At 37.4% G+C, this 10,022-nt stretch overlaps 1 pseudogene; it reads left to right on the top strand.

Annotated features, from left to right (window-relative positions):
- The first annotated feature begins 7,000 nt into the window (after nt 1-7,000).
- LOC102761501 lies at nt 7,001-7,562 on the top strand (annotated as a pseudogene).
- The last annotated feature ends 2,460 nt before the right edge of the window (nt 7,563-10,022 follow it).

The following is a 10,022-nucleotide window of genomic DNA, read 5'->3' as shown; positions in this document are numbered from 1 at the left end:
TGGCTGAAAAGTAAAACACCAGAGCTTTGTGAAAGCAGTGATTGAGACAAGTACATTTCAATCTTAACTAAGACATAAAAAAAGAATAGCAGATCAGTTCAATGTTTAATGAGAAATAACAATTCTCAATGAGATAGGGCTAATTTTAAAAAATAAATAGTTCTATTTTTGATAGGCTATACAAGGTTTACACTAAAAACAAATTATTTTTGAAAAGTCGTGTGTTTGGAAGGTCAGTTGATCTCCACAGTCATCTCTGCATGAATTCACTTATATGCGAAATTTCAAAAACATAGCACACAACAAAACAAAACAAAAACTAGACTCATAAATGCAGAGAACAGAATGGTGGTTGCCAGACGGAGGCGGTGAAGGGAGGAGAGAAGAAATGGGCTAAGGGCATCAAGAGGCACAAGCTTCCAATTATAAGATAAGTAAGTCATGGAGATGTACTATATAGCCTGGGGAGTACAGCCAATAACATTGTACTTTGGTGATCATTTTTCAAAGCATCCAAATGTTGAATCACTAATGCTATATAATAAAGAGCTAATATGCTAATTAGACCGGATGGCAGAACGACCTTCCAGAAAGACCTTCCAAAACAACCAGTAGGTGGGGTGGGTGGGTAGGGGGGTTGTGGGGCCAGGAGGCAGCCAGGGCTGTGAAGGCCTTCTCTTGCACGAATTCATGCACTAGGCCTCTAGTATACATATGAAACTAATATATCAGTGTATGCCAGTTATACTTCAATAAAAACGTAGATAAATAAAGATTAAAAAATTTTGAAGAATGTGTCAGCTGTTTGCATCATGAGAGCTCTACTTTCTGCCTTGTAGCTGCTTGAAACAGCACTTTGTTGTCAGTTGCAGGAACACTAATATAAAAAGCAGAGTTTGTTGGTCCACATAGATCATCACTGAGGGCCATGAGCAATGTGCAGCTGTTCTTTCTTTGCACCAGGAAAGCAAATGTGTTGCTGTGTTACATGTGTGTGTGCTTAGACCTCCCAAACTTGCTTCTTTCAGAATGATTTCCCCAGAGTCAAATCCTAGCCAAGAGCAGCCTTTACATACCGAGGTGGGCATGCATGCTAGCTGGAGGCTTTTTCTGAAGTTGTAAAGGTTCCTGGGTACTTCACTGGCTGGCTCAAGTATGAAATTGAGCAGGTTTTCATATTAAAAAAAGTGGTCCTTAAATTTTTCGTCCAAAACACCTCCCCTTTTATTCAAAATCAGGGATAATTAGAAAAGTAACTTCATAAGAGTCCAGCGTTTTAAGAGAAAATGAAGTTGTTTAAAGGCATGCAAATTACGGTGTTTATTTTTACTTTTCTTTCATAGCAGTAGTCGTGCATTCTTTCACGCTCTGTTTGGCTGTTTATGTTTGGTATCTACATCTGTTTCTTTTCAGCTCTAAGATGCTCTTTTACTTCAGTAAGAACAAATTCTCCCCTTATTTACTCTACCAGAGATGACACGGGGAACCCTCATTATCTATGCACTCAGGTGAAACTACAGCAAAATAAAATGGATTTTCATGGATAAAATTTACATCATTGAAAACAGAACATTTTATCTCTAAGGTAAGTAGTACCATCTTTTTTTTTTGACTGCAGCTTTGCAATTCTTATGGAAAACAAAATAGAAATGAATCAAAAAGAAAAATCAACCTTTTCCCTTTACAAAGTGGTAAATATATATATATGTATCAAATTTCCTAAGAACTGTAAATGGCTTTTATTAGCAAATTCTTTTATCCTGATATAATTACATTAAGTAATTTGGTTTCCAGAGGAGTTTGAATAATTAAAAGGCACCTGCTGATGTTCTCCAGTAGAGGAAAAGAGTATTTCAATGATATACTAACAGCAGAAACTGAAAAAGAAAAGACTCATGCTAGCCATTAGTTACAGATAGATGACATTAGTGAGAAATCAGATATATTGTTGTTTTTTAATATAACAATGATAGATGCTTCTCCTCCCCTCTTGATCTGGCTGTTCAATATCCATATGGGAGACATGAATTCCAATTGACTTTCTGGGTCACCTATGGAATTGGGTGAAGGCTAGCATGGATCAATGATATCCACAGATAAGCTCAGAACATTGTAACTTTTATCTCTCCAACCCCCGGCTCCCCTCCAAATTATTTCAGAGTCATTGAGATTCAGCAAAACGTGCTGCGTGTGTTTTTTCCCATTTCCAACTGTGGCTGGTTACCTTACAGCGGTTCTCAACCTGTGGGTCGCCACCCCTTTGGGGGTCGAACAACCCTTTCACAGGGGTCGCCTAAGATCATCAGAAAACACATATACAATTACATATTGTTTTTGTGATTAATCATTATGCTTTAATTATGTTCCATTTGTAACAATGAAACTGGGGGTCACCACAACATGAGGAACTATATTAAAGCGTTGCGGCATTAGGAAGGTTGAGAAATACTGCCTTAACAGAAGTCTAGGAAAAATAGGCATGAGGAAAGAGACATTGAATTTAGCACTTCATCATTACTGGTAAGTAAGCATGGCTGAATTTGCCATGATCTTTCCCTTGCAAACCATGTCTTTTAGCCTTGACAAATAACTGCCTACCTTCTGCTGAACGTGGGCTTAACCCTTCTCCATGCTGAATAACTGCTCAGAACTTGACTGAGATAAAGGGTCCAGCTGCTGCAGAAGCCAGCTTGCATGGCACAAGCAGGGTTAGCGTCTATCCTCAAAGGTTGATTACCTAAGCATGGGGACAGCTGTCCTGTCCATCATCATAACCACTTTGGACCTGCGGATTATTCTCACCTCATTCTGTGGTAGAGCTGAGGCTGGAGGAGGCTGTGCTGAGAATGACAACATGACAAAACACCTGAAAATGTGGCATCTGGCCACACAGTGACTTTAATGAGACAGGCCCTCATTTCTCTTTGGGGTCTGTCGTGATGACAAGACCATATTTGTTAGTTTTTTATGCGCTGCTCAGTTCTTTCAACAATAAGCACTCTATGTGGGGTTAGGGGTGGCTGAATGGCTAAAAAAACCTCTCTGTTAAAAAAATTCCAGTGCCACAGGAATGTGAAGTACAGCGTAGGGATATAGTCAATAGTATTGTAATAACTATGTATGGTGTCAGGTGGGTACACCTGAAACTAACCCGAAGTCATATTGAAAGCAAACTGTGACTGAAGGATAAAAAAGAGCCTAAAATATTAGGAAGAATAACTAAGGTATCTTTTAAGAAATGAAAAAAACAAAATCTCAATGTACTCTGGCTATGTTTTCTAAAGTTTGGGCTATCCTGAAAGTAGATATTTTTTTCTATTTACTTTGGAAATCAAGTAGCGGATTTACATCAAGACCCCCCTCAGTTTACTTCTTTGTAAATAATTTGTAAATCCACTTATTGTATTGTCTTACTTTTCACAAAAAAGAATCATTCTGATTTCTCTGATTTTGGGGAAAAATAAAGACTTGGCCATCTTTAAACCTTTAATATCTAAACACTAGGAGGTGCTGTAAGATAACATTAAAGAACTCGTTCCCCCATCTCCCCCTCCCTCCCACAGATCTACAGGTTTGTAATTCTAGTTACACAAAATTTATTAACAAAACTGTTTCCTCTGAAAGGTCCTCAAAGTCCAGATTCTAAGACCATGTCTAGGTCGATCAAGGGTGGACAATAGCCTTGTCAAGACTTCAGGGCTATTAGTCAAGATTTATGGAGAGATAGTTTCTACATGGCTATCACCAGAAACTAATTGTGGAAGGGTATTAACTAAAGAATATCAATACCGTTTTTTATCTTGTGCAACACTGTTTAAAATGCAATCAGAAAGCCAGATGAGACTGTCAAGTGAATTCTAGAGTCTGCGTATTACCTCTTTCTTGCATGGATATTCGCTCTTCCATCTACATATCAGGTAAGATTATGAAGAACATCAGGTACATAGTTAAAGAGAAATTCGTTTGTATTTTTATAGTGAACTAACAGGGAAAGCATACCAATAAACAATACAATGGATTTTCATGGATAAAATTTACATCATTGAAAACAGAACATTTTATCTCTAAGGTAAGTAGTACCACCCCTTTTTTTTTTGTTGACTGCAGCTTTGCAATTCTTATGGAAAACAAAATAGAAATGAATTTCTATTTTCATTTCTATTTTTTTTAAATTGTCAGCTTCAATGAGAAGTAATTTACTTAAAATGAAACTAGGATTTGAAATATGCAATTTGATGAATTTTGACAAATATGTATAGTCATGTAACCACCACTAAAATCATAATATAGAACATTTGTATCACCCCCCAAAAGTTTCTTCATGCCCCCTTTAAATTAATATTATCACACCACATCCTGGGCCGTGGCAACCACTGATCTGCCTTTTCTATAACTGTACTTTTAATTGTCTAGAATTTTATATTGTGTTTCATGCCCAATTTTTTTTTAACTTCTCATAATGCTTTTAAGATTCATCTTTGTTGCATCTATTAGTAGTTTCTTCATTTTCATTACAGAGTGATGTTTTATTACATGGACTTATCTCAATTTGACTTATATTCACCACTTGAACATTTGTGTTCTTTCCAGTGTGGAGATGTGATGAATAAAGTGCAATGAAGCTTCTTGTTCCAGGTTTTATATGGACATATGCTTTTCCTTTTCACCTGAGCATCTGGAATTGGAATGGATAGAGCATATAGTCGTATATGCTAACCTATTAAAGCAAAGGCTGCGCTATTTTCCAAAATGATTGTATCACCTTACATTACCACCAATAGGGTATGAAAGTTCCAAACCCTCTATACTTCACCAACACTTGATATAGTCAGTCTTTTTACTTTCAGCCATTCATATGATTTTAATTTGCAACTCTCTAATAGTAAGGATACTGAGTATCTCTTCATGTGCTTACATGACATATTATATCTTCTTCGGAATTTTTCATTCAGATATTTTGCCAATTCATATTTGGGTTGTGTTTTTCTATTACTGAGCTGTGAGAGTTTTTTTTTTATACATAAAAATATACATCCTTGATCAGATTTATGCTTTACAAATATTTTCTTCCAGTTGCTGGCTTGTGTTCTCATTCATTTGTTTCAAAGAGAAGATTTTAGTTTCCATGAAGTCTTCCTTGTATATATATTTTTTAATGGATAATGCTTTTTGTAATGTTGCTAAGAAATCGTTGTCTGACCCAAGGATAAAGTATTTCTCTGAAGTTTTTTCCTAAAAGTTTTATAGTTTTCAGGTTTACATTACACCTGGGGTTATTTGTGCTAATGTTGTATGTCTGTGAAGTTGGATCAAAGTTCATTTCTTTTTGCATATATTTTTTCACTTTTCTAGCATTCTTGATTCAAAAAGACTACCCTTTTCCCACTGACTTGCTTTCACACCTTTATCAAAAATCAATTGTGTGTGTGGGTTTATTTCTGGGATCTGTATTTATCTAATAACCCAATTTTCTATCTTTGCACCAATATGACAGTGTCTTGATTCCTGTACCAGGGTCAGCTACATAATTTGTGGGGTCCAGTATTAAAAGAAAATATGGGTTCTTTTGTTCAAAAATTATTGAGAATTTCAATGCAGTGATAGCAAAGTATTTTTCCAAGCGTAGGGCCCTTCTAGAAAGCTGGCCCTGAATGTAGAGTTACAATATTAATTGTGTGTGTATGTGTGTGTGTGTGTGTGAATCCTCACCCAAGGATATTTTTATCCATTAACCTGTTGAGAGAATGGAAGGGAAGAACTGTTCTCTCTCTGTTCAGCATTTTCTTCTCCAGTAATTTCCTGAAAATTCCAAACCACCGTAATATCCTCAGATTCTCAGTTCCATCTATACCTAGCTGGTCCACCAGGCTCTACTTGGGTTCCTTGCATTAGTTCTGTGGGCTAGAAATTCCCTCAAGGCAATATACTTAGGACGATCCTATGGATGACATAGTTAGTTTCTTTTCTCTCTGGGATCACTCTCCTTCATTGAATAATGTCCAGTATTTTGAAAGCCATTTTTACATATATTTTGTCTGTTTCGTATTGCTTTTGTTATTTCAAGTTGGAGGTTGGATAGTAAATCTAGTCTCTTACGCTTTAATTTTTTGTACATCTCCCCAGCCTCTGGCTTAAGTTTCTATATATATTTATTTTTCTCTCCCACTAAAGGTCATGTAGTCTATATTGTCCACTTTTTGGTAAACACCGTGAATGAAAAACTAAATGAAAGGTATGATCTAAAGGAGATGTTGACAATAAACATGGAAATCTTAAAGCTTTCTATATGAACTATCAAGTTCTCTCGACTTAGGATTGTTCCATATTAATAACGCGTAGCTCTTTTTTTTAAAGATCTTGAAGCTTTTGGTAATGATTACGATCTAATACAAAAATATTTGCTTTATGAGCCACATGTAGAAAAAAAAAGAAAAAAGATCTTGAAGCTTTTATATTAATAACTTTCCACTGTTTTTGTAGTACTTGAAGGGTCCCTTCTCCTTAGATTGTAGAAGAGAAAGTAGAACATTTAAAAAAAATTTTTTTGGAGTGCCAAGAAAAGTTTGTTTGCATTATCAGATCAATGAAAATATTGAAGCTTTTCAATTCTGGAAAATACCCAATATGCATATTGGAGTGCAAATTTTAATTTGTTCTGGGTAGGTTAGTAATAATTATAATTTAAATATAAGCTCTTGACATTTCTTTCTTTTTAAATCAGTTCTAAAAGGGCTCTACTTTAGTGTTAATTATACACATTCTCTTTGAGAATAACTGAACCAATAGTATTAAAAGAATATCCAACTGTGCATTAACCTTAGTTTCTAGTATGAAAAGTCTCTTGATTTATGGTGTAACAATATCTATAGCCATTATAGTTCAGTTCTGATAAGTGTTTATTTTACTTAAAAATATTATTACGATCTAACGCGCTACCCAGGGAGGGCTCCATACGGCGTTGTTCTGGGCTCCCACGTAACTTAAACGGAAACTTGTCACAATGTCCGGAGCCCTTGATGTCCTGCAAATGGAGGAGGAGGATGTCCTCCGCATCCTTGCAGCAGGAACCCACTTAGGTGGCACCAACCTTGAATTCCAAATGGAACAGGACATCTACAAAAGGAAAAGTGATGGCATCTACATCATCAATCTGAAGAGAACCTGGGAGAAGCTTCTGCTGGCGGCTCGGGCCATTGTTGCCATCGGAACCCCAGCTGACGTCAGTGTCATATCGTCCAGGAATCCTGGCCAGCGAGCTGTGCTGAAGTTCGCTGCTGCCACTGGAGCCACTCCCATTGCCGGCAGCTTCACTTCTGGAACCTTCACCAGCCAGATGCAGGCAGCCTTCCGGGAGCCAAGACTTCTGGTGGCTACTGGCCCCAGGGCTGTCCACCGGCCTCTCACAGAGACACTTACGGTACCCGCCCACCATCGCTCTGTGTGACACAGACTCTCCGTTGTGCCCTGAGGACATTGCCATCTCCTGCAACAACGACTTAAAAATATTGGTTCAAGCTTCCGCGCTACCATACGGCGTTGTTCTGGGCTCCCACATAACTTAAACGGAAACTTGTCACAATGTCCGGAGCCCTTGATGTCCTGCAAATGGAGGAGGAGGATGTCCTCCGAATCCTTGCAGCAGGAACCCACTTAGGTGGCACCACCTTGACTTCCAAATGGAACAGCACATCTACAAAGGAACAGTGGTGGCATCTACATCACCAATCTGAGGAATGGACTGCTCCTGCTCCTGAGTTCACTGCTTCGCAGCCTGAGGTCGCAGACTGGTGCCCTCTGTACCCATTCGGCAGTTTCCTACTGCAGCCTGGAGCGCCCCGCCTGCCCCTGAAGCCCGGTCTGCAGCCCCCACTGCACAGGCTACTGAGTGGGTAGGAGCAGCCGCGGACTGGCCCTAAGCTGTTCTTCCACAAACTCTTAACAGAATGGAAATAAGGTTGATGGAAAATAAAAAGCTTATATATATAATGTTCAAGGTAAATTTTAAGTTTTGTAAAATTCTCCCTTTCACTTTATCTAACTTGGGCAAGTTTATGTGAGAGTAGTACACCCACTGTTTTAAACTTGCTTTTTTCATTAACATGTCTTGGATGATGTTTCTCTATTAGCATTTCTATTTATAAATATTTTGCAAAATGTTTCTTTATGTGCATGTATTATAATTTATGTAATCAGTCTCCTTTTCCAGTATTTTTTAAAATATATTTTGATTGATTTCACAGAGGAAGGAAGAGGGAGAGAGAGATAGAAACATCAATGATGAGAGAGAATCATTGATTGGCTGCCTCATGCACTCCCCCTGCTGGGGATTGAGCCCACAACTCCGGCATGTTCCCTGACCAGGAATCGAACCACCACCTCCTGGTTCACAGGTCAGTGCTCAGCTACTGAGCCACTCTGATTGGGCCCCTTGTAAAGTTTTAAATATAATTTCTTATCCAGTTAACATATTAACATCAGCTACACTTATTTTATTTTCAATATTAAACATCTAGAAACTTTTCAGCGTTTGTATTTTATTTACGGATTTTTCCAGAATTTTTTGGCCACTTCAGTTGGCACAATTCGATTAGAATTTTTGACTAAGATAAAGTATAAAGGCTTTAAAAAATCCACAAAAGCAGTCTCTACAGCAGCTTCTCTTGGCAAAGCACAGCCCAGAACTAAGCCAATAGGTCATTTCAACTTTACTGCATTGCCTTAGGGGCCATGAGTTGTCAGCATCTTTTCTGTAAATGTTTCAGAAGAATGCCTCAATTCACGTTTGGCTGGTGGGTTCAGTCGTTTGGCATAAATGGATACTACAAATAGGTTTTAGTTTGGTGGTCATGCATTACAATTTTTTTGAATTTATATGTACCCATTTTTGTAAATTTCAGGTTTTAAAAAATATTGACATTCTTTCTTCAAAACGAGGCATAATGTTTTCTAAAGCAAAGTTTAAGATTACTAAGAAATTTCTGATACTGTTTTTCAATGGGCTTTATAAAGGAATATTTTGGAAAGAAAAACACAAAGAGGAAAGGAAGATGACCTTGTAGATAAAATAAATGTGCCATGCATTTAATACTTTTTTCCCTAAAAGCTGCTTCCTTAGATATTAACAAATTAAATGGCAAATGAGCCATGGAAAAAAGGTTAGTGATGAAATCACAGGGATCTATAATTTTGCTCCAGGAGAAAAGGAGGGACAACTAAAATTTATTGCTCAAATCCCGTAGGAAAATTGCATTATTTATTGTCTCTTATAATTCTCAAAATAGTAGTGTGAGGGAGGTGTTATTAGACCCGAGATTCAGGGATTCAATTAGAAGTTTGAACAACTTCATATAGCTAGCAAGTGACAAAGTTAGACTTGAACCCAGAGCTATCTTTTACCAAATTCGGTGCTTTTTTTTTTTTTTCCTCCAGAAGAAAGATTCTCCCACTTTAGGATACCTCTTGCACATGTGCATGCCTGTGTGTGTGTGTGTGTAAATTTGCTCTGGAATTCTCAGTCATTATTATACCCAATGAAAGAAAAAACAATTCACATAACCTGTATTTATTTTTGAAGAGGAAAGAAAGTAAATTTTAACGTGAGTGTGAGCCCTCACTACTTTGATATCTCCACTGTCCTATATGCAAAAATTGATGGGGGATGGAGGCCTGACTATGAAATTTGATCCTTGACAATTTAGAGAGAACCACATTTTAAAAATGTGTGTTTTTTCTTTGGTTGTCACTAGAGCTGGAAAAAAGAGAGGAGACTCCTAGCAAAATGGAAGCGAAGTCTAAACAAGGATGGACTTGTTAGTAAAAGATTTCCTGTGGCCAGAACTGGAAGTGACTTTTTGGAACAGTAAAGTCCTACATAGAATTCAAAGTGGTTCCAGTTCTATATTATAATGATTTGTATTTTATCATTAACTCTTCCGTTAATTTTGTTGTTGTTCCTGTTAATCCTCACCCCAGTATATCTTTTCCATTGATTTTTACAGAGAGTGGAAGAGAGAGAAACACTC

The sequence above is a fragment of the Myotis davidii genome, unplaced genomic scaffold (genome assembly GCF_000327345.1).
Source record: "Myotis davidii unplaced genomic scaffold, ASM32734v1 scaffold93, whole genome shotgun sequence".
NCBI lineage: Eukaryota > Metazoa > Chordata > Mammalia > Chiroptera > Vespertilionidae > Myotis > Myotis davidii.
This window is presented reverse-complemented; position numbering and strand designations above follow the sequence as displayed.